At 42.5% G+C, this 27,843-nt stretch overlaps 1 protein-coding gene and 1 long non-coding RNA gene across 9 annotated transcripts in view; one reads left to right on the top strand and one right to left on the bottom strand.

Annotated features, from left to right (window-relative positions):
* SYT2 (synaptotagmin 2) overlaps window positions 1-27,843 on the bottom strand; it is a 188,941-nt gene that overhangs the window by 104,252 nt on the left and 56,846 nt on the right. For 2 of the 4 annotated variants that reach the window (XM_077335059.1, XM_077335053.1), the window contains exon 2: window positions 867-903. The exons of 1 other annotated variant lie outside the window; for it this stretch is intronic. The gene's annotated coding sequence lies outside the window, so the exon portion shown is untranslated. Of the gene's footprint in view, window positions 1-866; window positions 904-4,700; window positions 4,840-27,843 lie in introns of all 4 variants that reach the window. One more of the 4 variants, XM_077335055.1, reaches the window with a different exon arrangement.
* LOC143836148 (uncharacterized) lies at window positions 8-20,585 on the top strand. 5 transcript variants are annotated; one of them, XR_013230522.1, is made up of 5 exons: window positions 8-96; window positions 2,723-2,879; window positions 3,282-3,446; window positions 4,413-4,573; window positions 6,560-7,485. It is a non-coding gene; the product is annotated as an uncharacterized LOC143836148 (long non-coding RNA). The 5 variants fall into 5 exon arrangements; XR_013230524.1 differs by lacking the exon at window positions 6,560-7,485 and adding an exon at window positions 20,349-20,585 and having other exon boundaries at window positions 11-92; window positions 4,413-4,539; XR_013230525.1 differs by lacking the exon at window positions 6,560-7,485 and adding an exon at window positions 8,695-8,831 and having other exon boundaries at window positions 11-92; window positions 4,413-4,539.

Genomic DNA, 27,843 nt, shown 5'->3' on the forward strand with positions numbered 1-27,843 from the left:
TTACGGAGAGGCTGAACCTAACCTGTCCAGCACACTTGCCTTTCTCCAGTGCTGACTGTGCAGAACCTTAGAGTGCAGGAGCTACCAGAGGTGTAGGTAAACCTATTTAGAATTAAAGTACTAATATGGTACTGAGCACATTAATGACTATGGATTCTTCAGATACTAGAAGGGGAAGTTCTTTGTAGGCAGTGGTACATATTACAGTGATATTAATGCCATTTCCTTGACCATTGAATGGCTGTTGCAGTTTCAGTTACCACTCATTTTCTACAGCCTTTCAAAAACAATGATCAAGGAGCCAAGCCAATTCATCAAATGTGATAAACACTGAGAGACTCGGATTCCTGAAAAGTTGTTTATATCCAATGACTTTTAAATCTCTCCTGGCTCCAAATTCTTCTGAAGAACCACTTCAAGAAACCAGTCACTGGATGGTACTTAGGAGAACTACACTGCTATCATATTCAGAATTTCTCCATTCTAAACCCATTGATTTCAAAGGATTTAAACTTGAGTAAAGCTGGATAGGAATGCAAGCCCAGGCAAGTTTTAAAGAAAACAGGATTTATTTTTAATTAAATCCAAGAAGTTTCAGAATATGGTGATGGTATTGCCTGAAAATATGCTTTCAATTATGTATGGTATCTTAATGAGTATTCACTTTCATAATGAGATCCTTATGCTGGGGGCAGAGGGAGGAGCATATAATGCCTCTCATACAGGGTTTTTCACAGGTTCTACCAAAGAGTAAAGTCAGGTTGTGTCCTTCCCATGAATATCTTCACCCATGTTCTGTGATCGTACAACAACAAAATAGACAGACTTTAGAAACAGACATCAGACTAAAAGGGGCAAATACTTACCAGCTTTGTAGTCTCAATCCCTGAGTCACAACTTGAGCTGTAATTAAATATATTTTTAAAAGAATTAGAATAAAATCTGTTTCAGTTCCCAAGCACGCATCTAAACTTTTTTATGCAATCAAAGTATAGTTCATGAACACAAATGGATCACCTTTAAAATGTCTTCTATAGAAAGAGGAACATTGATTAATTGTATGGTGTATGTTTTTAAATAGCATATCTATTACACTGGAAATGTAATGTGTAATATAATGTCAAATTTCAAAAGGAATGTGTGTGGGTGTTAGGAGACTAAAGGCAAGTGAGGTTGCAGATAAACTTTTGTCCCAGATAAAATGGATAGAAATCATAGTTAGAGATAGAACTAATAACTATATAGAAGAAAAAGCTTCAACAAAGAAGAATCAGCATGGCTTAGGCAAATGGAAGTCTTGCCTCATCAACCTTTTGGAAGTATCAACACGTCTATAGTTAGGAATTATTTGGTTTTCAAAAAGCTTTTGAAAGTGACTGTCACCAAAAGCCCTTGGGTAAATTTAACAATGATGCAATAACATTAGGTCCCGTCATGGATTGATAATTGTTAAAGAACAGGAAGTAGAGAATATAAGTAAATGGACAGTTTTTTGCCGGAGAAGAAAGTAAGCAATAGATTTTTCCCAGAATTTGCACTTGGCCCAGTACTATTAATAAATAATCTTGAATCTGGGTTGAGTTAGTACATTATCCAAGTCTATGGGTGTCTGTAAATTATACAAGATAGTGAGAATCCAAGTTGACTTCTAAAATGATGTCTCCAAACTGAGTGAATGGTTAATGAGTTTTAGTGTAAGTAAGTAAAAAGTGATAAACATTAGTGGGGGTGGCAGCTAATGAGGAAAGATATCTTGAAGAGGTCAATGTGAGGACAACTCAGTGTGCAGTGGTAGAAATAAAGCGAATTTCATGCTAGGAATTATTTAATTCATTTAATTCATTTGTACTCCACTTTTCTTCCAAATGAGGACCCAAAGGGCTTTCTATTCTCCTCTCCTCTACTTTGCCCTCACAACAATTTTGTGAGGTAGATTAGTGTGACTGGCCCAGGGTCACCCTTCCATGGCATGAGTGGGGATTCAAACCAAGATCTCCTAGATTCTAGCCTAATACCCTAAACTATTATACAATGTTGGCTGTTCAACTGAATGGATTGTGTGTGTGTGTGTATGTTTAGTGCCATCACATTGCTTCTGATTTACTGTGACCCAATGAATTAATATCCTCCAAAACATCCTATTGTTTACAGTTTTGCTCAGGTCTTGCAAACTGAGGACCATGGCTTCATTGATTGAGCCAATACATCTCATGTTGAGTTTTCCTCTTTTCCTGCTGCCTTCAACTTTTCCTAGCATTATTATCTTTTCCAGTGACTTTTGTCTTCTCATAATGTGACCAAAGTACAATAGCCTCAGTTATATCATTTTAGATTCTGGGGAGAGCTCAGGCTTGATTTGATCTAGAACCCACTTATTAATCTCTTTGGGAGTCCATAGTATCTATAAGACTCTCCTACAACACCACATTTGAAAAGGAAGATTAATAGGAAATAATCCCATCCTATTGTTCATTGAGGGTAAAAAAGACAGCATTGTTCTGTTCTGTGCCCAGTCAGTTTATCATGATTGATTGTGCTGCCATCCATTTGGATAGTTTATCTAAAAAAGGAAAAGGCAAGGCAACCATAACGATCAGAGGATAGAGCACTTACACTATTAGCAAAAAGCTAAAGAGTTTGGGCCCTTACAGTGTAGATTTTTTTTAAAAAATGAAAGAATTACAGCTGTGGATGAAGTCTGTACTACTTTCCTCCCTCTTAGGTAATGCTAGAACAAGGTTATTCAAGGACACTGATGAGCAGTAGATGACTAAAGGAAGTACTTCACACCACACAGACTGAAGGAATTGTAGAAAAATGTGCCTTCAACAGAGGCTTAATATGTGGAAATGAGCAGTTGAAGATTGTATGGCATGGAGGTAATATAACCTGGTAAATAATATCCCATTAAGCGTCTGCTAAAGGGACAGGACATTTTTTTTCTCCAGGCAATTTTCAATATGTGATAGCCATTAGCTTATCTGGCTTTAAAAGGGGGCTGGGTTACTTGGTTAAAACTCTGTATTCATAGGGAACTCACATGGTGGTTCACACAGGGCTTTAAACAAAATTTATTGCAGAAAACAGAATCCAGAAGAACTTTTAAAAATGTTCTTCTGCCCTTAGATGTGCTCCAGTTTACTGCAGAGCAACTGGAAAAAGAGTCTTTGAAGTAACAACATGCTTTGAATTTTTGTGATTTACTACAGATTTATTATAGATCTGAAAGAACTCATAGCAGGATATTCTCTCTCTTTTTAAATTTCACATGCTCTCCCCAGCTCACAATGTGAATTAACCTTGCTGCTTGCATTCCAACTCTCATTCGCTGATTTTCACCCAGCTGTTCAGACTGCACTCTCCTGTTTGCTCCCCACAACTTCATCTCTCCTAGAGGCATATTGTTTTGCTCCTATCTTGATTCAATTGCGGCAGCATAACTCAAGGTATACAGTATCTCAGGGGGCAAAATTGCATTGCAGGTATTACCTTAAAAGAGACTAGAGTCACATCTGAATGGGGAGCTGTAGTACCAAAAGGGAAAAGGAGACTGTACCAACACGGGGGAACTTGGCAAGTTCTTTATTTTGCTAGTAGTTTGGGTTGTGGGTCCTTTTCCAGTTGTACTAGTTCTATTCCCATGCCCTGTGGATTGACTAGGAAGCTGCATTAGTTCATCCTGTAGCCTCTGTCATTTTTAGGTATCAGAGGCATAAAAAGAGTGCATGAAAAAGACCTTCGATATGTAGAAGTACTCCTGAAAAATCCATGTTTTAGATGTCATCCAATAGACAAGCTCTAGAAGCTACTGACACACTGGTTCATCATAGGAAACATTCACCTAAACTTAAGGGCAAACTTGTCTTCTTAAAAAATCTGTTTACATACATCAGCCCTAAACACATTTCCTTGCAAATAATCCCATTGATGCCATCAATTGCCACTTGGGTGCGGAATTGCTGAAAAAACAAGTTTACAGCTGCAGTAATTGCACTTCTTCATTGCCCAGCTAGGTATCTTCACTTGCTGCACATCACATCAATGTCAGTCCCAGTGGGCTCGTTCCGAAGACTGGAACACTCGAGGCCACATCTCTAGGGTGGGCAAATTGGCATATTGAATTTAGCAGAGCTGTTGTTGGACCAGAGAGAGAGAGAGAGAAAGATGGACTTTCCACTAAAGGTAGAAAAGTATCTGGATGAAAATGCACAATGTGTTGGACTGTGTGAGATTAAGATTCAGAGAGTTTTAAGGGCCCAGAGGGAGAAGTCAATGCTGCTGACTCAAGTCGTTTCCAGGTCAGCCAGAGACAACCTGATTCCCCAACTGCAGGAAGCAATCTGGGTCAGAGAGGGGGAATGCGGTAAAGAAAAGGGAAATTTGTTCATATGGTTTTTCTCTTGTGCTGGCAGCAATTTGGCTTATGCAGACCCATGTCGATGAAAAAGCACCAAAAGCATCCAGCACATATGTTAGCGAAATGAGACCTAACTGAATGGGAAAAGATCAAAAAGAGATTGCCATGGATAAGAGAGAGAGGTGTGTATCCTGCTTTTTCTCCATAGAACTCAAGGTAACTTACATGCAACTATTTTCTCTACATTATAGTCCTGTGAAGGAGGTTAGGCTGAGAAATAATTTCTTGCTGTTGATCAGCAAAAGCCAGCTTGGTATAGTGGTTAAGAACAGCAGCTTCTCACCTGGAGAGCTGGGTTGCATTCCTCACTCCTCTACATGCAACCAGCTGGGTGACCTTGAGCTGGTCACAGTCCTGTTACAGCTGTTCTTATAGTAAAGTTCTGTCAGAGCTCCGTCAGCCTCAGCTACCTCACTGGGTGTCTGTTGTGGGGAAAGGAAGGGAAGGTGATCATTAGCTACTCCTCTGAGAATCCTTTGGGTAGTGAAAAGGATTCTTCTCCAGCAGAAATCAGGGATTTGAATCTAGGTGTCCAAACCAAATGCAGTGCTCCATCCACTGTATGACACCAGATACTACAAGATGGGTAGCTTTGTTAGTCTGCCTATAGCAGTAGAAAAGAGACAGTCCAGTAGTACCTTAAAGACTAATGAAATTTGTGGCAGCGTATGAGCTTTTGTGATACTAGTAAGCTTACCATCACAACTGACTTATTTTATTTATTTATTTATTTATTTCAATTTTTATACCGCCCTTCCCTATGGCTCTGGGCAGTTATGGCATCCACTCATGGGGTTTTCAAGGCAAGAGGTGAGCAGAGGGTTTTTGTTTGTTTGTTTGTTTTGCCATTGCCTTCCTTTGCACAGCAACTGTGATCTTCCTTGGTGGTTTTCCTTGGTGACATTCCATCCAAGCACTAACCACAGCTAACCTTGCTTGGCTTCCAAGCTCTAATGAGCTTGGGCAAATCTGGGCTATTCAGTCTACTTAAAGACATAGAACCCCCTTCCTATCTTAGAGTGGGAACACGCATGTAAGGAGAAGGAGTATTCAGGTTACATGGTGAGATCCTGAAAGGGAGACAAACACAGAGAGAGACAAGAGAGACAAACACATAGTTTCCTTCCATACACACACGCACAATGGGATTGCAGAGCTGTAACTTCATTTATCTTGGGGTGGAGAAGAGTCTGGTTGACCTCACAGATGATCTGCAGAAACAGCTGGACCAAGGTGGGCTGGAGCTGCTGTTCTTATTAGATATGACAGCAGTGTTTGATACTATCGACCATGGGCTAGCCGACATGGGGATTCTCCAAGGTTGCAGCTAGGGGGTGCTGCAGGGAGCTGTTCTTCCCCCTATGTTGTTTAATATCTATATGCACCCCCTCACTAAACTGGTCCAGAGTTTCGAGCTGAGTTATCATCAGTATGCTGATGACACTCAGTTATACCTGTTGATGGGCAGCTATACTACCCAATTCTTTGGCCGAGTGTCTGGAGTTGGCTGAAGTTAAATCCAGCTCAGACAAAGGTCCTCTGGCTGGGTCGGCTTCTTGTGGGTGAGGCGGTGCAACTCCCAGTTCTTGACGGGGTCCAATTGTTTAATTAATTTTTATTTGCATATTTCATACTGGATTTTAGAATTGATGTGATCTGCCCTGAGCCACCAAGGAAGGGCAGAATACAAATATAAATAGATATAAATTCCAGAATGCTATAAATGGCTTGTTCTGTGCCCACTGAAAATTTAAGGAATTCTGGGGAGCAGGAGGAAAGACTTACAGGATTAAAGGAAGCTTTTTGATAATGATCTCAAATTAATCTTCCTGTCAATATGCCTGTAGCTTCAAAATGGTCTTAGAAATTTACTATATCCTGACCTGTTGGGAGTGGGCATTGAGAGACATAAACTACAAAAAGGGCTCATCCTTATTAAGTGCTCTTCAGTGTGCAGAAAGCACTGCTTTGCCTGTGGACAGACCCATTTTGCAGCCCTGTGGGTAGAAATAGGATACCCAAGGCTACATGGTGGGCCTCTAAACCAGGATTCTAAATGCCCACCTGGCGCCCATCATTCTCCCTCCCCTACAGCCCCTTCTAATACATTCCTGAGGATTTCACTGCAGGTATTTTTTCCAGGACTGACTGTGATGTGGCCTCACACAGGTCAGCAGCTGCTTTGTTGTCAGATATATGCTTGGTCAGCATGGCAGCCTCAACTGGGTCCAGTCTGTGAAAGAATAGCATGCTCAGCGTATACAGGGGAGTTTGTGCCTGCGTGCATGTGCACACACACTCTGACAGTCTGCCTGGCTGCCTATTCAGCTTGCTGCTTTATTATTAATTTCAGTGCATAAAACTTCCATCTACCTCAATTCCTTCCCATCCATCACCAGAATATCTAAGAGGTAGCACAAACATTAAAAGTGGCGGATCAGCCGGTGCTCTGCAGATATCAATCAGCATTGCTAATAAATACACAGAAAATACAAATGGAACTGAAAACGCCCCCAGCTGCTTGCTTTCCTGTGGGAACCAACTGGTATGCATTAGTGAGGCTGGGTTAAACAGAGCAGCAGGCTTCAGTAGATTAATCTCTGCAATTAATTGATGAAGACTGCAATGCTTTGCATGTTTGGAGGGGTGAGCCCCACCGAATACAGTGGACTTTGTGTGGGTCTGGACAGTAAAGCCCTGATTTCATATTATAGTTCCCTCCTCCTGGTTATTTCATGGGTCTGAAAACAAGTTGGGACTCTTCCCAAGGGACTGCTGTCCATTCTAAGGCTGCATTAAACCAGCAATGCTTCCACAACCAGTTTGGCTCATACCCTGTTGAAAATGATCAGGAAGCCAATTTTTGATGGACTGTTAATCTGTTTGTTAACCCATCTGAGGCTTTTTGGCAGGTGGTTTCGCTCTGTCCTTCCCTACTAGTGTTTTCAGCCTTTTGTGCAGACAACCTAGTTAAGTTCTACTCCAACCCTTCCCCCCCCCCACACACACACATTACACCACTGTTACAGTCAACAGGAAATACTAAATCAGTCACAAATGATACAAACTGGTCATAAATAAATGCTGTATTAAAAAAAAGCCTCCCACTATTCAGTGTTCATCTCTGTAGTCCTTACCAACATTAGTGGCTGCCAATCCATTTGGTATGGCAAGGTATTTTTGTTCACACAGTTTTTTTGGGGAAAATGCATCGCTGCTTGGCAGGCATTTGAGCCGTTTGGTACAAACTAAGCAGACGGGATGATTGGTTCATATCTGACTGTCACCGCTGAGCACTGCAAGTTCGACTGTCAAACACATTTGCGGCTAAATTTTCAGCATCCACAGAGTTCCACCTCCTATTTCTTTCCGGAGCGAAAAGGAACAAACTATGCCTCCTTATCTCAGTTATGAACTATGGTACATATTTGCAGGCAGCAGCCCAAGAATGTCTTTCCCAAAAGTGCCACAAGATAGGATGCAGAATAGGGGTTTTCATCCATACATTTCTTCTAATAGTGGACTGAGCAACATTTGTATTCTCCCCGTCTGCCGCACAGTTAGGTGCGGCACCAGTATGCTGTGAAGGCATGCGGAAGTGTCAAATCACTTCCTATACAGAAATGACTTCAGAGCACAAATGCAAAAAAGAAATTGGTATGAAGCGTGAGATAAAGGAAACACTGTACTCCCCACGAGACCGTGACCTTTGACAGGCAGACACGTCCTGTCCTGGTCCTTGATCTTGACTTTCCTCTCCCTTTCCCCTTCTGCACGCACTACAGTAGATGTGAAAACTACCCTAAATAATTGAAGTGTTTCAGGCCACTGGAGGTAATTTATGTGCTAATCACAAGGAGAAGATGGATCACTCTGGCTACTGCTGGAGGTTTAGGAAAGCAATTGAGGTAAGCGGTCTGTGCCTCTGTCTCTTCATCTTTACGGGGGGGGGGAGGAATAAAGGAAACACCTCTCAGCCTAGCAGGACTTCAAACCTGCCCGTGCCTTGACATAAGACCCTTGGTTAATGATTTGGCGGAATCAAAGCTAAAACTCTCTTGAATCCAGGGATGAAAATGTAATTGAAGTATCATTAAACCTTAACTAGCTATGCAGCCCCACCTATGCTCAGGTTTTAGGTGTAGTGAAGTTACTCCAATACAGAAATAGGAATCCTCAGCATTTCTGCCTTTTTGTCCCTTAAGTAATAGCTGCTGACTCACACAATTGTAGTCAGAAATTCCATTTCACTTTATTTTATTTAAACATCATTTTAGGACTTTTGGACATGAGGGAAAGGAAAGAGGGAAATGAAGGCAAATGAAATCCACAAGATTTGTAAATCTGATAAGCAACTGATGGCAGGAGCAATCTTAGCAAACAAGCTTTCTTGTGGGTGAGAATAAAATACATTGGCACATGTTTCAGGCATGTAAGACCCTATGTTTAATTCCTGGTATCTCAAATTAATAGATCTCTAATAGCAAGAGTGGGACTCCAGGCTTTTGATACAAACTTCAGCTAAACATGTAACTACTTTTCCTTTGAGAGGAAATCCTGGAATAATGACAGACAGTTGGTGTCATGGCAACCTCTGGAGACGGGGCCATGACAGTTGGGAGAAATTAATATCATTTATTGATTAGAATAATTTAAAAGGATGGCTTGGAAAAGATGAACAAATGGACTAATTTGGACCACTTCTCTCCAATGTGAAAAATTAGCCAAGCAAATCAGTAGTAAACTGATCCATGCCAACATCAAATTAAAGAGATATTCAAGCATCAGACAATAAGGGTGGACATGCAAATAGTAACTACTCAAACCCCAGTCCAAATCCATCTTGTTCTGGAGCACATCCAAATAGAAAAAACTAACGACATTTAGTAATATTTGGAAATCTTTGGATGGACCATCGACAGTAAATAACACAAACATTCAGACTTTTAAACTAACACATTAAATGAGGGGGAAAGTATATAGGAAAAGTTCACACACTAGCTAATGCCTACAAAGCACAAAAGATGGTAGTCCTAAACAGCTCTATTCAAGATCCAGCCCTTTCCTTTAGTGCTGGTTCATTCAACCCCTATACAGAGAATTCCTGAAGTGGCCCCTGAGTAGCAGCTCTTCCCTATGATCACCTTTGCCTTTTGTAACTGAGATGCAGAGGACAGCAAGGAAAAGTGGTATGGGAGTCAAAGATAGATATATCTTTGTGTGTTGGTGACAGGCACAGTGGGAGGCTGGGAAGCTGAATGGGAAGAGGGCATGGAAGGAACAGGGAGGATAAGTAGGATATAAGGGTTGCACAAATGGTGGAGGGAAATGCCTGAAGGAAAGTGGATGAGAGGTGGAGATCTGAATAGAAAATGGAAATGGGCCTGGAGGAAAAACAACCTCACACTGAGTCTAAGCCTTCCTCCACAGATTAAAAAAATGTATGCTGTAGGCAAGACAGGAATGGAATGGACAAAAAAAAAAAGGTTTGATCTAACCAGCTGGTTCATTCTCTATGTGTAGTACACACACACACACACACACCATTCCATGTGGTTTTTGTTCATGCAGGTCCCATGACCCCAGCATAGCCTTTTTGCTGGTCAAGATGGACCACCTCCTGCCTTTTTCACTGGATCCAACCCAATTAATTTTGAGGTCTGGTAAAAGGTGACCCAGAGTGTCCAGACAGGATAGCAGGGCTGAACTTGCCATGTTTGAATTATTCAAATTATTATTATTCAATAGCAATAAACCAAATAAATGGTTGATGTATTAAATTGTTCTTTTTATTGCATTCTCCTTACAGTAAAGTGGATTGGGCTAAGTGGGAACAAGAACTACAGCTATTCCCAGTGAGCTTCAGGGCTGAGGTGGAGTTCGTACCTCCATCTCCCGGGCAACAGGCCAACAGTTGAAGCAGTACACCAAATGAACTCAAAACTTTGGTTTTGTGCTAAATCCAACTATTGATTTTTTTTCAAAACTACCTAGCCAATGTAATAGATATCATTTTACTCATGCTGGTGGGAGGAATATCTAAAGCATCTTAATCTCCAGATTTTGGGTTCTTAAAAGAAAAAGAAAAATGAGAACCAGAGATTTTGCAAGGCAGGGAATGTTCCACAAAATGTGCGTCTATCTGTATATATATATAAAGCCTAGTGCACTGGGCAGTCTCCAAGGTACTGCAATGCAGTGGTAATTTTTTTTATAACTCCTTTCCCTGAAACTTACAACAGGAGCATTTTCAGTTTTGCCTAGTGCCTGCCTGAGTCTTTATCAGCTGTAGCAATTCTTGTAAAGTACAGAACCAGGATGCATCTGTAAAATGCTCTCTGTGCAACATAAGTATGTCTCAGGATTTCTTGGGTAGCAGTTTAGTAATAGAGATGTCTGGCCCTTTTGCAAAACTGCTTCTCTGCTACCATGTTAGCTACTGGAATCCATTACAAAGATAATGTAGAAGCACTTTTCTGGCCAAATAGTAGCAGGGGTGGTTTGGGGGATGAGGAAATCCTGCTTCATATAGTGCACCCTATGAGAGGGCGGAGAACAGAAAGTTACTTAAAACTCTTCCCTCGTTGTTTGATACATACTTTTTCCTGCCGAGCTCTCCATCCTTCCCTCTCTTTGGCAACAATGTGGGACTACTTGGGTGCTTTGGGGCTGTGCAGGTCTTTGTTTGGGGTATGTATCTCATTGACTGGGATGGGGGACTCTTTTTTCACTTGCCTCACATTTGTTGTTATGGGGTTGGATCATACAGATTGGCCTGATCCTAAGGAGCTGGTGAGGCCCTATTGGGCTGGCAGGATCCATATGGATAAGGTGCTTGTTGTTTAATTAGACTGGTGAGCACTCTGAGGTTCCCAGGGCTAGAGGGAGGCTCCCAAACCAGCCACTTTCTGCTGGGCTAGTTGGACTGGTCGCTGCACACCAACACTTGCATATTTGCAATATATGGTAGGGAGTGGTGGTGTTGATGACAACATCTTACTGCACTCGGTGGATGCAAGCAACAAAGTGTGACCAGTGGCCATGTCCGACTTCCATGGTTCCATTCCACTGCATACCAAAATTGCATCCCTATAATCCTACAAGTAAACCACTAGTATTATCACCAAATGCAGGGTTAAAGCTTAGCAATGCTGATGAGTTCAGGGCTGGAAAAGAGATGTGAACTAGGGATGCAAAGCCAAGAAACCCAGATCCAATATATCAAGGATGCTTCCTTACGTTGGCACTCAGGTTTTCTCTTGACTTTGGACATCTCATGCAGGGAAGGCCTGTCTCATTGCAAAATGCATTAGTAGCTCATTACAAATGCAGGTACACAAAAGATGCAACCTTAGTCTACGTTAATTTGCAAATGTGAGTCATAGCAACAATGGAGCGAAATGAAGCTTCCTCTGTCAGAGCAGAATGGGAGCAGGGGGGATGTTCACTTCTTTACATTGTTCACTTTACCACTTGGCATTGGTTATGATCCCCAAAGCTGTTTAGGCTTCAGGAATGGTCTTGAAGTAACCCAGAGGAGCTTCATTTGGACATTCCCTCCTCATGTCACATCACAACCTGGCTTTGTAATGCCTCTTAGAGTCAATGGAGATGTGATGGCCGGTGAGGGAGGGCTTAAGTCTTTTGACATTGCAGGATTACCCTCCATTATGTTTGTTTTGGGAATCATTTTCTAAAGCCAGTTCACCAGATGGCCTCTGTGGGAGAGTACACGTGAGGATCTGTGGACCGCTCAAAAAAAAAAAAAACCCAGCCCAAAGCCTCTGCTTCCTTGGCGTGGAAGCCTGTGGTTTGAGATGCAAGGCAGACTGTGTTGATCATTCACTCCTATTCTTCCAGCTCTTGTGTAATTGCTGTGTATTTGTTGCATGATACCATCAGGTATTAAGGACTTAAGTTGTGTTCCCAAACTTGTGAGCTTGTAACTGGATGTTTACACAGCAGCCAAGGATTTTCAGGTACTGTCAGAATCAGGATTTCTTTTGTTACAGTGTCTATTCACAAACAAGACAAGACTCCTCAGTGGTTTTTGGCAAGCTAAGAACAAATCATGAAAAGAAAAGGGAAGAGCCCTGACTTCCTCCCATCATTCCTTGCCATCTCTTCCTTTCCTTCCCTCCTGGGTGCTGGTGGTTACTGCACAGCAAACTGTCTGATGGATATACCTGTCACTAAGTGAACAGACTGGTCCATAGAGATGGCTGCTGTTGCTGAGCCGTTGCTGAATTGTTGCTTTTTTGAGTCTATGTTCTTTGGCGACATATAGACGGCAACTCTACTGGGAATGCCCTTGCAGATGGTGGCTGCATGGGACTAGACTGGTAATGAGAGAAGCCACAGATGGCTTTGCTAACTGCAGTGTCTGATTCAGTACAAAATCAGAGATTCAGGCACAACTTTCACTCTGCATAATGCATGCCATAAGATTTAGGACCCATCTGAACTAGAGTCCTTAGATGCAATGCAAAAACACCAGTGAGGAATCTACCATTGTCTTTAGTCACCTGCTCTAGAAAGTACATCCCTATTTGGTCTAGGGATGCAAATCTAAGTTTAAAGGGTCTGCAGAATGCCACAGATATGCTTTCTCAAAGGGAGAAAGACACAAACATATTCTTGCAGCTACTGGTTAGTCAAAAACACCAGTGATGTTGAGAAATCTACTAAAGAAATCTTTAGTCACCTGCTCTAGAAAGTGAGCTGTATTGGGTCTAGGGATGCAAATCTATAGCATTTATAGTATGCCTGTCCTTTTACTGTGGGAGGTGAAACCAACCTGAAAGATTGGAAGAGAGAGAGATATAGTAGCAGGTTTGGACAGAGGCAGAGAGAGGTGAATTAATCTGGACAGAAAGCCATGGGAGTGCTTTGCTTCCATGGTTTGCTACTCACATATCATTATCACTAAACATTATAAAGCCGACAACTCACTCCCTACCTGATTGGCCCTCCCTGGGGGTATGCTACCAATAGGGAGAGAGCACTCTACCAGTGAGGGCCAATCAGTTCAAATTGCACTCTGCCAACAAGGGCCAGTCAGTCCAAACTGCATGCTAACAACTCACTCCCTACCTGATTAGCCCTCCCTGGTGGTGTGCCGCCAATAGAGAGAGATCACTCTTCCAATGAGAGACAATTGAGGGGCTTATTTGTCCTCTTTTTCCTCTTTCTGCCACTTGGTGTATGGAAGAGGTGCTGGCCTCTCTAAAAGACCTTGCTGCTGTTAAGTTGTCCCATCCTCAGTCTTTTCCCACCCTCCATCTCCCCCACATCAGGGAGGGAAACCAGCTGTTTTCTTTGCCACCTGTGTTTGTCTTGAGTTTCAGCTTTCTACTGTTAGGAAGCGAGAATTAGGGGCTTTTTGCACGCCTTCAAAATCGCACAATGGTTGCCAATTGGAAACGCTATTGATTTGCCATAACGCACGACGTCGTAGACAATCTGCCACACACCTGAAACCAATCTGCAAAAAGCGCTTCCTTGTAGCGCTTTCAGGGGAATCCCAAAAAGTGGATTCACCCTCCGGAAAGCGCTACACTCTTGCAACCAATCTGCAACACTAGCGAAAAAGACCTGTGCGTTAACATTGTTGCGGTTTCTTCAAAGTCCCTCCTCCTGAGCCTGTCCTCCAAACTTCCGGCGAAGCGATCGCCATTTTTTTTTCTCCGAGCGAGCGGGGATAAACGCACCAGCGAGCCTCTTTCTGTTTAGAGGCTTCCCTGGCTTCAGTCCTTCACCTTTAGTCACTAAGCACAAACCACAGAAAAGCCCGTTTGCTGAAGTATTTTCCCTTTATTTTTTTACACATTCATTCAGCCGAAAATCGGGCCCGTGAGGGGGGGGGATTTTTTTTTTCACTCGAGGCAGCGTGGCAACGATCATACGATCAAACGACAGCTCCCATTAGGCAGCTGGATGGGTCTCTCTGTTGCAACGAATCTACACAGATTCGTTACAATGGGTCTGTTTTTTTTTTAAAAAAAACCTTTCTTAAAGGGAAAGGGGCTGTTTGGGAGCATGCTAACGGCTGCCCATTGGCTGCTTGACGGCCAGGGGCGGGACGAGCTTGGCAATAGCGCTTCCTTTCTAGCGATTTCTGCCGAGACCGGAAGCTGTGGGAAACGCTACAAAACACAACTGGATTCCACTACAAAGGCAGGTATGCATAACGACGAATTCCACTATTTTAAATGGCGATTTTTCATTCAGTGACCAATTTGCAACAAAGATCCCGGTGCGTAAAGCCCCTTAGTATTTCAAAATACACATTGCCAAAGGAAAGACATTGAATGTTTTAACTCAGTCCAGTAAGTCAAGGGTTTGTTCAGGCAGTCCAAGGGCATCAACAGAAGAAGCAATTCCACAACCCAGGCCTCCCAGCCTCAAGTTAATATAAACTGTTAGCAGCCTCTCGGTCCTCACTCTTTAATGACTCACAGTCTTCTGCAGTCAGCAACTGTCTTGCTAACATGGCATCATGCCTTTTAGATTATAGCTCTCTTCCAGCATATAGCTGGCATTGCTTAATTGGCTCAGGTGGGCCAGCTGGTCTGACAAGGCAGGCAGCTGCAGCTGGACGCTGGGCAAAGGATTTAAGTGTTCCTGCAACAACTTTGGAACCTAAGCCCTGGTTTATCTGCAGTTCTATTCCCTCCTGCTGGTCAGAGCTCTCTGCCTGTTGAACATCTGTCTGGGCTAAGCTCATATCCAGCTGAGATTTGGGTACAGTTGGGAGCTTCTGGCAAGGCTTTTCCTCTAAAGAATCCTCCTTAACAGGACCAGGGCTCACAACACCTCCCCATGGTCATGCAGCTGGCCATCAGACTCCCTCTCCTCAGAGGGGCGGGTGGGGCTCCAGTAGCCTTCCCCACCCAGCCTGGCCCTTGGGATATGTGGAGGGATGGGAAGGAGGCAGCCCCCCCTCCCACAGCCTTTTATGTCCAGTTTTTCCTTTGGGAGATTGTGGTGGGAAGGAGACAGTCCCCCATAACCTGCCTGGCCTGGCCTGGCCTTTGGGATATGTGGAGGTGGGTGGGAAGGAGACAACCCACCCACATGGCTTTCCCTACCTGGCCTGGTCCAGCCTTTGGGAGATGTGGGAGTGGGTGGGAAGAAGGCAACCCACACCCCACATAGCCTTCCCTGCCAGACTTGCCCTTTGGGAGATGGGGGTGGGTGGGAATGTAACTGAGAAGGGGTTGCCTGGAAAACCTGCTGGCTTTCCCTTAGGTTTTATCACATCTCCTGCAAAACCACAGCCAGCCCATCCTGTCAAGTCCACACCAAGCTGAAATGGACAGATGAAATTGAGAGATGATCTAAAGCAGGGGGAGGTAAAATATAATAGCCTGTCCAGGTTGGACTGTCCTCTCTCTGCAGCTCTGCATGCAGAATTGGGCTGCCTGAACAGAGATCAGCTGTCTTCTTCTATACCTGCCTCCCTGGAGGAAGTAGTGCTAGAGGTATATCCAAACTTAATGATTCTCAGTTACTAAAAATAAGACAAATTCCAGAGAGGGAGTCATGTTAACATGTTACTGCCAGTACTGTGGCACTTTAAGAGAAACTGAGATTTCCAAGTCATCAGGTGCATGAAATGTATACTCAGATGGCAAAAATACCTGAATATAGAGGGGGGAAATGTATAGGCTAAAAGGCCATGAAATGCACTGTGACATTTCTGTCTCAAGTGAGTATTCAAGATAGATAACAGAGTAGCCATTTACAAGCAGCTATCTTCACACTTTGTGCAATTGCCAATTACTGCTGCTTGAGAATGGCTAATGAGTTCATGCTGTATAGGTTTGAGCTCTGCTTAGAAATGTCACAGATTTGCCATAACTGTGTGGTTGTATCACCATTTCCCTCAAGGGGTTATAATTTTGCTCAATATCATCTATGTCTCTAGTTAAACTACCTTCCATGAATGATGAAATTGGCTGTAGTCCCTGAAATCCACAATAAATCTGTGAGTCTTAAAGGTGCCATCAGACTCCAGTCATTCCCTCATCTTTTCTTGCTGATGCAATTGAATGGGCCATTGGTTCTGTTGTAGCACAGCACCTTACTGTTGACTGGACAGGTGTTTGTTCATTGTTCTAGAAAGTGCCACCATTTACAGAGTTATCCCATCCCATCTAATATATGCACATTTGCTTGTTCTTTTGTCTTCAGCCTTCATGTAACCTTTAATCCTTTTGTGTACCTTTCTTCTTCTTGTATTTGTTTATGTTATTGTCTATAGGTTAATCCTATTATTTAGGACCATTTTGTTCAGACCATATGATTTTAGAACATGCAGGCTATATGCAATCTCGCACTTGCTTAGTCCAGTCCAGTCTAGTCCAGTCCAGTCCAGTTCAGGCCTTTTAAACCTAACAGCTGAGCAGGACAGGTCCATCCCAAATTCAAAAGGCTGTCAGTCATTTAACCCAGTGGTCCCCAACCCCTGGTCCGATAACCGGTCCATGGATCAGTCAGTACCAGACCGCAGCTCCTCCTCGTCCTCCTTCCCAGCTGCTGCCTTGGGGGCTGCCCTGCCACTCTGCCACCAGCTCCCTTTTGGTGCTCTCCAGCGACCGCCATGGCTGGGGCTCCCCAGCATGGCACTGCACAGCTGCTGCTGGCAGCACCCCCCAGAAGGCGGTGGGAAGTCAGGGGCGCCAGCAGGAAAGCAAGTGGAGCAGGAGCTCAGTTGGTGGTGACGTCCCTCAGCAAAAGGGCCTCAGTAAAATTGTCAAGTGTTGACCGGTCTCCGGTGATAAAAAGGCTGGGGACCACTGATTTAACTCAAAGGAAAGAGGAAGGGAAGGTGACTATAAGCCGCTTTGAGCCTCCTTCGGGTACGGAAAAGCAGCATATAAGAACCAACTCTTCTTCTTCAAAGTGGGGACTGTCACCCACTTTGAAACCAGGAGGGGGGGGAAAGCAAAACCTACCCATTTAAACCTAACAGTGGGATGGGTGTGCCTACCTGCTGTTAAATTTAAATGGCTGTGTGGCATTTAACACTTCTGTTTTGCTTCTCCAACCTTGCTTCCAAACAAACTCAATGCACTTATAGGCTGAAATGGCTGCAAGCCATTTAAACCTAACTGCCTGGCTGTTCCAGCCATCAGCTGTTAGATTTAAATGGCTTTGAGTCATTTAACCCACCCTGGGCAATCCTGTAACCAAGAGAATTGGGATCTGAACTGGCTAGTTTGGTTTATGAAAATTCTGACTCAATTAGGTTTGAGAGCCACCTGAAAACCCAAAGCAAGATTTTTAGATTCATGCCCATCACGATTGTAAAATGCAATTGCACTCCTTTATCTGTGTTAGAATTCTCTTACCCACACCTCACAGGAGTCTGGTTATGAAGCCTTCCTAACTTCCTTTTGTATATATTTTTTAAAATATACATTTGATCTACTGCTTCTCTCACTTTTTTTGCCAGTAACATAATTTAGGCAAATACACAGATTTACAACATACCACAATCAACTTCCTACATGCTGTAATTGCAACACTAAATCAAACAGCATATTTTTGGCACTTTAATTTTAAACTATATGCATTATTAAGGTCCTTTATACAGCTATCTGAGTAGAGAGGTGGGAATCTATCATTAGCACATTACTAATCTGGGCACTGTTATAGTACTAGATGAGTTCTTTCTTCCTAATATGTCAGTTTTCCCTATATATATGGGGTGGGGAAATGACACTGGATGTGCTTCCAAAAATACCATTTTGGATCATGAAGATGCATGGAGATGACACCAATTCCTATCTGCACATCTGGAGTGTATGAGCCTGATATGAGCACATTTATTCATGCATGCCTATCTCCATATGAACTTACCTAACCACTAAGAGGCCATTCTTAGAGGAGGGAAGGGAACTTAGCAGGGTATAATGCCATAGGATCCACCCCCAAAAGCAGCTATTTTCTTCATGGGAACTGATCTGCACCCTCTGGATGTGAGCTTTAACTCCAGGAGGTCTCCATGCTTCATCTAGATATTGGCCAGCCTGCTGTGGAGAGGTGAGCTGGGTAGCTATTAGGACAGGGCTTTCAAATCTCTGGTACCTCATTTGTGGAATGCCCTCCACATTATCTTTTTGCCATTTGTTTTAATTGCTGCTCAATAATTACTTGTTTACAGTTGGATTGTATCTTTCTGCTGCTACTTTTTAGTTTTGTTTTATGCTGAATTTTTTTACTGCAATTACTTTATTCAAGATAATTGCTTACTGGCATTTTGTAAACTCCCTTGATAACTTATGTTGAGAGTTTTGTTTTTAAACAAAATAAAATCTAAAACAATGTATTGAGGACCAGGTATAGACTTTGAACCAGTGAGTCACCTGATGGCCAATAGTGTGTTATTCAATTTATTTTTGGTTTTTTTCTGCTGAGATCAGTAAAATTGTGATTTTAGAATTGGCTGTGGTTATAACCTTTTCAAGCTACTTTCATGAGGCTGTTTTATTGCATTGAATGATTTATTTGTTATGTTTTGTTTAGGCAACACATGCATGCTCAGTAGAAAAGTAGTCAATCGATTCAAATAACATCATCATCAACAATAACTAGTATAATTATAAGTAAAACCAGACTTGCAGGCAAAAGAGGAAATAAAAATGACAGATCACTGAATATAAGCAAAATGTCCTGCACCTATTTTATGTGTGTGTTTGGGATTGGTCTCTGTTGGCTGGATGATTGATCAATTGTTTTATCATATTGTATTCTGTTATCCACTTTGGGCTCCAAGTTGGTTGGGAAGAAAAGTATGCTTATAAATGTTTCAAAGCAAATAAGGTGCAGAAATTTAACATTTGTGTTATGCATATTCATCAGCTGGATCATCATTAAACCCCACATCTCCTGCGGAGTTGTTGCTGCCTCAGTTGATTTTCATTCTGTCATTCTCTTAAATCGTTCCACACAGCAAGGTCACAGCCCAACATCCCATGGACATGGGCCATCTCTCTTGCTGTGGACCCCAGCATTTTATTGCCTCTAGCTCTGAAACTGCTCTCTGGGGCTGGGAGTCTTTTAAGTTCTTCAAGGACAGAACTGATGATCTGTAGCATATCTCAACTGCTCCTGATCCAGTTATTCCAGTAGTGTGATAAAGGTTACTGAAGGTGAAAGCCTGCAAAATTCCACTTCACTTTAAATAACCGATAACTGATATGCCCTCTAAAGGCCAGAGATGCAAGATCTAGATTATAAAATCTGGTAATGGCTTACCATATATAAATAAATTCTCTGTTGTTCTTAGTCTGTCTGCAGGTTTTGATAAATCAATTCCTACCAGTTGTCTTGGTGATGAAAAACTGCACATTTTACAGAGTAGCAGAATATTGGCTAAAGTGGAGTTGTCCTTTAGCTGTGACTGCAGATGTGGCCACAGTCCTGTCATACCCCATATTGACAGGGCTGCCAGCTGCCAGAGGGAAAATATTCTGTCCCTGTAATAGTAGCTTAATGGTTTTCCAGAAAAGAGAAGTTCAGAAGTATCAACCATTATCTGCTTCTGCACCTCCTTGGTGGTCTCCATCAAAATACTAACCAGGGTTGACCCTGATTAGCTTCAGAGATCTATGAGATTGGGCAAGCCTGGGCTATCGAGGTCAGGATGTTATTTACTTACAGGCCATTAAAAGTTTCAGTGGCCTGTTTCCCACATGATATCTTTATTAAAGGGACAGAATATATTTCTCCAGGCCTGTTGATAATTCTTCATGCATCTTAATGATGCAAACCAGTGTCTTCCTCAATGGCTATGTCAAAAGTCTCTGTTGGCAGGACTTGAGCTAGATGTTTGGTTTCACTCTGTGTATATATAGCTATAGATTCTCCATGAAGTTCAGAAACTCACCCAGCATCCTTGGGCTTTTTTCCCCCTTCTGGCTAGTTGTCAACCCTGATAACTGGAGATGCCAAAGATTAAATCTGGAGTCTTCCATGTGTTTGCCTATGCTCAGCCATTGAGCCCCACCCCACAGTGCATGCTGACAAAGCAACCCCAGCACAGTTTCTAGCTCCTTGGGCTTCATGATTGCACTTCACCTGGCCATGTCAGCAAAGCAATTCAGGATGAGTAAATGAACAGGGTTATGGACCTGTGGAATATAATTACCGAAGATGTGTCTATGGAGGACACTTTGGTATGATCTTCTAAGGCAATGAACGCTAGCTAGGCCTTGTCGCCAGGCAGAGCCTTTATGAGACTGTAATATTATGCCCCTTTAATGGGATGTTATTAACCAGGTGATGTTATGTACTTGGATCCCTGAACACTTCAACTGTCCATTACCTTGTATTAAACCACTATTAATATTACAGGAATTTTTCTCCAGTCATTGGTAACTCTATATGCATATCAATGAATGAAGCCAACCTATTTGTCTCTTAAGGGCTACATCAAAAGTATCTGATGGCAACATTTGAACTGCAGGGTTGTTCTGAATATTGGGGTAGGTATAGACTCCCCATGTAGTTTTGAAATTCACTGGGTGCCCTCTCAAATTAATCTGCCCCACAGACCTTTTTGTGATGCTAAAATGTTGCTCTGAGCTGGTTGTACAGAGGTAGAAGAAATCTAGAAAGGGCAACACTGGGTGGAAAAGCACTGAAGAAATTTGCCCAGGACAATATGAGTAGTTTAAAACTGGGTGGGTTTTTTCCATTGATTTGTAAGACTTCTTTTTGGCAATATGTTAGAGCTGGCAACAGGGCAACAAAAGCTTGTCTCCAAAAGATTTCCCACATTCAGGTAAATGTGGGGGATTAAATGAACAAAAAAGAACAAAACCCAGAATGTGAAACTATTGTACATGCCATAAAATGCCTTTCGGGACAAGGTTTTTCAAAACTTATTATGGGAGGACCTTTTCAGAAATTATGTTCTGGGAAATCAAATTCAGCCAGCAAGAGATTGTGCCCACTCTTCAGTGACCCCCCCCTTTGGTGATCTCTTCTCTTTAGACAAGACTTAGATTGCCATCTGGGGACAGGGGCCCTTCCTGAATGTGTGAAAATGGCTGCTCTGAAGCCAGGTACTTTTCTTCATCAAACTTATCTGTGGCTTTCCAGCTGCCACTGAGAGTATGAATGCTTCCCAGAGCAGCTATGAATTAACTGTGATCTTCACCTCCATGTGCTTTCTGTAGCTCACCAAAGCTGCTTGAATTACCACTTCACTTACAGCCTTTATTGTCCTAAATCCAATATAAAGTCATGGGCAACACAACAAGAGGTAAATGAAATAAATTTGAGAGGAAAGTAAGAAATCTGTGGTGTCATTAAGGCAGCTGGGCTACTGGGGATTCTTATAAATTAAAGACCTGTTGCTGTATATATAATCTTACATCACACCCTGTTCTCATCCCCAGGAGACTACATATGCCAAACCTCTGATTCTTGACTACATGTTACAGTTTTGCAAAAATGCCACCACCACTGACAACCAGTATCCAATTATCTTTTTCTGTGACTTCTGTGCTCATGGGACTTCTGTCCACACAGGACTGCCTCTAGGCTGGCTTGCTGCAGAGACATTTTCTATAAACTTCTAGAAAGCCAAGTTGAGTGCTCTCCCTCCCCTTGCCATAGGAGCTTCAAGCTCTGTTCCCACCCAAAAGATTACATGACAAAGGGGAGGGGGACACCCTTCTCTCAGACCTTTTTCAGCTGCCAAGAAAAAATATACAGCTTTTTTCAACTTACCTTAGTACAACTCAAGGTCATCTAATAACTATACTTACCTCAGGAGTGTTTCTAGAATGGCCCTATTTAAGAAATATATTAACTGAGGCATAAAAACGGTGCAGAACAAGGACCACAATAAGTGCCTGATGTGTTTGGGAGAAGGACATAACACGACTACTTGTAAGGCTTGTAACCTATTTACCCCCAAAGCATGGCAGGAAAGGGCCCTTTGTTTAAAGGCTGCTTTGTGGGAACAGTTCTAAGACAGGATTCCCCTTCAGAAACAGGCCAGAACTTCCTCTGTGGTCCCCGGAATGGTTGCCTAGACTGTTCTCCCACCTGTTTCAGCACCCCAACGACAAAGAGAAGCCTCCAGCCACCAGCAAGAAAGGCTAAAAAGAAACTGAAGCACAGGTTCTTCACTTCCCAGTCTTCAAAACCATCATCAGACTCAAAGTCCAAAAAAAAAAAATCTTCACTGGCCTTTGACCTCACCCTGGCATAGTGCAAAGACAACGGTCTCCCTGGGAAGGAGTCAGAGCTCTCCTTGAGGTTGGTTGCCTTCGATACCTCAACCTCAACCCCCAGCATTGGGGAATCACCACCAGCTTCACCTCCAGAACACAAATTGAGGTCCCTTCAATGCCATAGTCCAACCACTTGATGTTGATATCAATTTGACATGAGTGCACATGATTTCTGCAGGCCACATACTCTGTTGTCATCAATAGCCACTAGAGACAATTAGTCCTTAGATGATGACATGGGATTGATTCCCTTTAGCACAAAAGGTGCCAGCTGAGAAACCTGTAACCAGTATAAATATAATAAATAAATTTAAAAAAATTAAAATGCCCCACTTGGAGCCAAAATCCACCATGGTTTGGTTCACCCTGGATGCAGGCTGAGCTTACCTCCTACCCATTGTGGCAACCACCCTCTACTCTCATTTTTTGTTACCTTTGTGTTTTACAGAGTGTCACTCTTTGATTTAGCAGTCAAGAAAATACAGGCTAGAGATACCTCAAAAGAGTGTAATGCTTTTATTTGATTAGTACTTTCTGGTTAAATTACTTTAAGGTTTTAGATTGTTTTAATGTTTGTAATTATGTTATTCTATAAGCATCAGATTGTAATGGCCTTTGGCCATAGACACTAAACTTTATCACTTACTCCTATCTGCCCTCTGTGCAATTGAGATTGGCAGACAGCCTGACATCAAAGTGAGAGCACGCAAAGCCTTACACTTCAGAAGTCCAACCAGAACAGGAGTTGAAATGGGTCAGATTACACTTCACTTCCATCTCCAGATGAGGCTTATAGAGTATTCTTCTCCAGAATCAACAGAGGTCAACCCAATTCTAAATACATTGTATTCAACCTATAACACTGCCAGTGGTAAAAGGGATGCTAGATATAACTTCCTTGGTATAGGCAAAGCTATCCTCCACCCAGTCAAGCACCAAGAAGGTGGACAATCTTTACATAGTTAGAGAACAACAAGCAGATTTCCTATTCCAACACCCTCCTGCAAATTTGTTAGTTACTGAAGTGCTTCCTATTAAGCAAAAAGCTGGTATTCACTCATCTCCATTAGATAAAGAAGGGCACAAGTTACATATCCTAGGTCACAAGGTCTACATATCTGGGTCTATAGGCCTCTGTATTGCTAACTGAAAGACTACAATGGCCTGTTTTCAGGTCCATTTATGGGAGCGTATGTCCCAATACATTGACCGTCTGTCTGATGAAGACAGGGTGCTAGCAAAGGCTCTCCAGCTGGAGGGAATTAATTTAGGCAAGCAAGAGTTCATTGCTTCCTGGCATATGGCAGATGCATGCAGCAAAACCAGGGTTCCAGCTATCATCATTAGACACCATTCTTGGCTCCAGGCTTAGACTCTTCCCGCAGACACAAGAGCACGTGTCAAGGATCTCCCCTTTGAAGGCGAGTCATTGTTCAGTGAACAGATGGATGTGGTTCTGGGCAGAATTCATAAGAAGAAAGTGACAGCCAAGTCACTCAGCATCACTGGTCAACAGCTCACTACTCTGAAGCCTAGATATTTCCCAAGGTATAATATACCATCACAATATGTGAGACCTTATAGCTTTGCCCGAAATCAACCCTTTTACCTCCCTTCACCTCCCAACACCAGCAGAGGCAGCAGCAGCCCAGTCAGAGGGGGTGCCAGGGAGCCCCATCCCTGAGGGATTGGATTCCAAATGGGAGAAATACTCAGTGGCCATTTCTGCAACTGCAATTCTCAGACAAGCTGTCTTTTTTCTAGCACAGTTGGAGTGTGATTACAGAGGAGGAAATTTGGGTGTTGAATGTAATGCAGTTCAATTGTTTTTTGGAGTTTAAGTCTGTCCTTCCTCACCTTCAATTTCACTCACACCCTACTGCTTTCAATATATGTTTACAGCCAGAGGGGCCATTGAGACAGTTTCTGTTCAGGGACAGAACTGAGATTTCTATTCCAATTATTTTTAGTTAACAAGAAGGGAGGCAGACTTATGCCTCTTCTAGACATTTGCAATTTGAATAAATGCCTGAATATCAGGAAGGTCCATTCATAGAACAAGGGTCTTGGTTCGCTGTCATAGACCTTGCAGGTGCTTATTTTCATGTTGTCATCCATGCAGATTGCAGAAAGTTCCTAAGGTTTAAATTTTCAGACAGTTATTACCAGTGGGTTGGCCATTACATCCAGGGTGTTCATCATATGTTTCTCTGCAGTAGTAGCCTTCCTGCATTTGAAGAGGTATGTGGTATATCCATACTGGACGACTGGCTTCCCACTTATGATTGACACAGAGACTGAGCATAGTTATAAAATTTGAGAAGTTGCTCTTGTTCCTACATGATCCTTAGAGTTCATTGGGGCAAAATTAGACTCTGCAACTCACAAGGGTAACCTGCCTGTTAGCTGGGTGGAAACCATAGAAAAATATGTTGCTAGCTTTTCTAATTCTCATTAATTACTCACCAGACCCATGTTTAGTTTCACCATGGCTGCAGACCATGTTCTAGGAATGCCACATTTCTACATGGATAAGATGCTGATTTTTAAACTATTTACATACCACTTTTCTCCCCGAAGGGAACCCCAAGTGGCTTGCCACACCATTCCTCTCTGTTCCATTGTATCCTCGCAACAGCAATTCCATGGGATGGGATAAGAAAGAGAAAGAGTGACTGGACATAAATGAGCTTCCATGACCTTGTGGGGGTTTGAACCTGGGCCTCTCAGGACTGTTGGTGTAGGAGGAAATTCTGTCTTTGGTATATGAGGTGCATTGTAACACTCCAGAATGGGGGGCGGAGGGGGGGAATCACATGTTACTAATAACTCACTATGTCAAAACAAAACAACTTTCCAGACAGAGAACAATGGCAGGTCTGGAATGATGCCAAGACAGAAAGCCGTTATTGAATGATTCTATTCTCTGTTATCTGGATTTTGTCCTTTCAGATGGAGAAGCAGCCCAAATGAAAAGAGAAGCTAATTTTCACTTTGTGCTTTGTATATGCATTTTTCTCCATCCTGAGCTTTATGGTGCAGGACCAATTTTCAGCTCTGTGGGACTGTGTGTCTTCCCTCTAGAACCGCAGGAGACTTTTCATTATGGGCCTGTGTTTAGAACAAAAGCACATTTAAAATAATGGTTTTCATTAACTGTCACCTGTCTTGGGAGAGATTCATAGGTTTCTGGAATTCCCTCTTTTGCCCATCTTCTAAGAACAACACTCTTTTCAATCAGACAACACTGTTATTTCCAATTAACAATGTGCTTGTAATGTTTTTATTGTGGTCGGGAACATTTGTTTTCTCATCAGCTTCACCTGGAGTCTATAACAGACTGGCAAGCAGGAAACTAAATTCCACTGTCTCAACTTGGAACACTGTCAAGGAACCCAAAGTCTTCCAGTTCTCTTATTACTTTCTCATGACAGGCAAACTATTAAGTGTCTTCTGCAATTATAATTGCCATATGCCTACTAGGGTCAGAAGATTTTTTTTAATGCCATTAGTGACAGCATGGCATCACTTCCAGGAAAATCCCAGAAGTGACATCATGCCTCTCTATTCCTAATGAGCTGTGATGTCACTTATGAGTTTTCTCAGAATCACCATCACACCACTGCTAATGCACCACTGCCGACAGCTGCCCCTCCATTCCCCCTCAATTCTTGAAAGTATTCTACCATACAGACCCATATCATTGTGACTGTTACCGGCATATAGGGACATAAGAGGCTGGATCCAGGTGGCTGGAGAAGAAAGAAAGGTCTGATTTGACCATCTAAAGAGTCTCTGCTAGGATTGTGGAATTGTGAGACCAAGGCTATAGTATGGAAGTAACTGGGAGAGATTAAATGAAGAAGAAGAAGAAGAAAAAGAAGAAGAAGAAGAGCTGCTTCTTTTATGTTGCTTTTCTCTACCAGAAGGAGTCACAAAGAGGCTTACAAGAAGAAGGTTGAGAAAAGTCCACATCAGTTTATCTGCCCAGGATTTCTTGAGCACCTTTACCAAACCCAGTGAGTTCTGTAAAAGGTTCTATAGTACATTATAGGGAGTGTCATCAACATGGATGACCAGCCACACCCAGCGCAATAACTGTTGCCTCATCCTCAATGAGGCATGTTCTAGATTGTACCTACCATGGCTTTTAGGTATACATGGAAATCCGAAATGCTGAGCAAGCTGTCTCAAGTTACACTTGTGACTTCACCCACCTCACAGGGTGTCTGTTATGGGGAGACGAAAGGGAAGGAGACTGTAAGCTGCTTTGAGCCTCCTTCGGGTAGAGAAAAGTGGCATATAAGAACCAACTCTTCTTCTTCTTCTGAATCATTACTGATTTTCTGGGTTTCCAAAAACACCATTTGAAAACTACTGTGGTAAAATAAGCTATTCAGGGTTTAGGGAATGGGGTTTTATATTACCAAAAAATTACCACTGAATTAACCGGTCACGCTGAGTTTAGGGATGCCATCATCCATGTGGAATCTGGGGATCCCTTGGAATTATAGCTCATCTCTATGCTAAAGAGATAAATTCTCCTTGAGAAAGTGGCTGCTTTTGAGGGTAGACTCCATAACATTATACTCCACTGTCCCTTCTCACTCCAAATCTCCCCTGTTCCACCCCCAAAGGCTCCAGGTATTTCCCAAACTCAGAGCTGGCAGATTTAGCTGAATTATTTGTATGCCAGTCATGTGAGGCAATTTGCACCCTATTTTATACTCATGAATAATGTTTCCATCATTTCTACAGAAACATGAAATTGGTACAAAACATCCATACTAGACTCAGTTCTCCAATACTATTCTGATTTCAAAGGAGCTCCACAGACTGGCAGGAGTGGTGGATCTGGTCCCATGTGTTTAGGCTTGATGACTACCTTTCAAATAGATACTGTGGTTAGAATTGATTCTGCACTGGTTCCTGCAGTTTGGATAATTAAAAAGTACCAAGCCAATGGTTACTGTATGTGCTCCCTGACAGGTTGTGATGTATTTTGTTTACTCTGATCATTTGAGAATCTGGAAGATGCCTGCTGTGCCTAGGAGCTGGAAATGTTGCTTTTAAGAAAATAATCTAATTTATAAACAATGTTCCACACTGGTTGTTTCTTGTGCATACAAGTAACTGTCTACAGATGTAAAGGAATCAGCCATGACAAACTAG

This window comes from Paroedura picta, chromosome 4 (genome assembly GCF_049243985.1).
Source record: "Paroedura picta isolate Pp20150507F chromosome 4, Ppicta_v3.0, whole genome shotgun sequence".
Classification (NCBI taxonomy): domain Eukaryota; kingdom Metazoa; phylum Chordata; class Lepidosauria; order Squamata; family Gekkonidae; genus Paroedura; species Paroedura picta.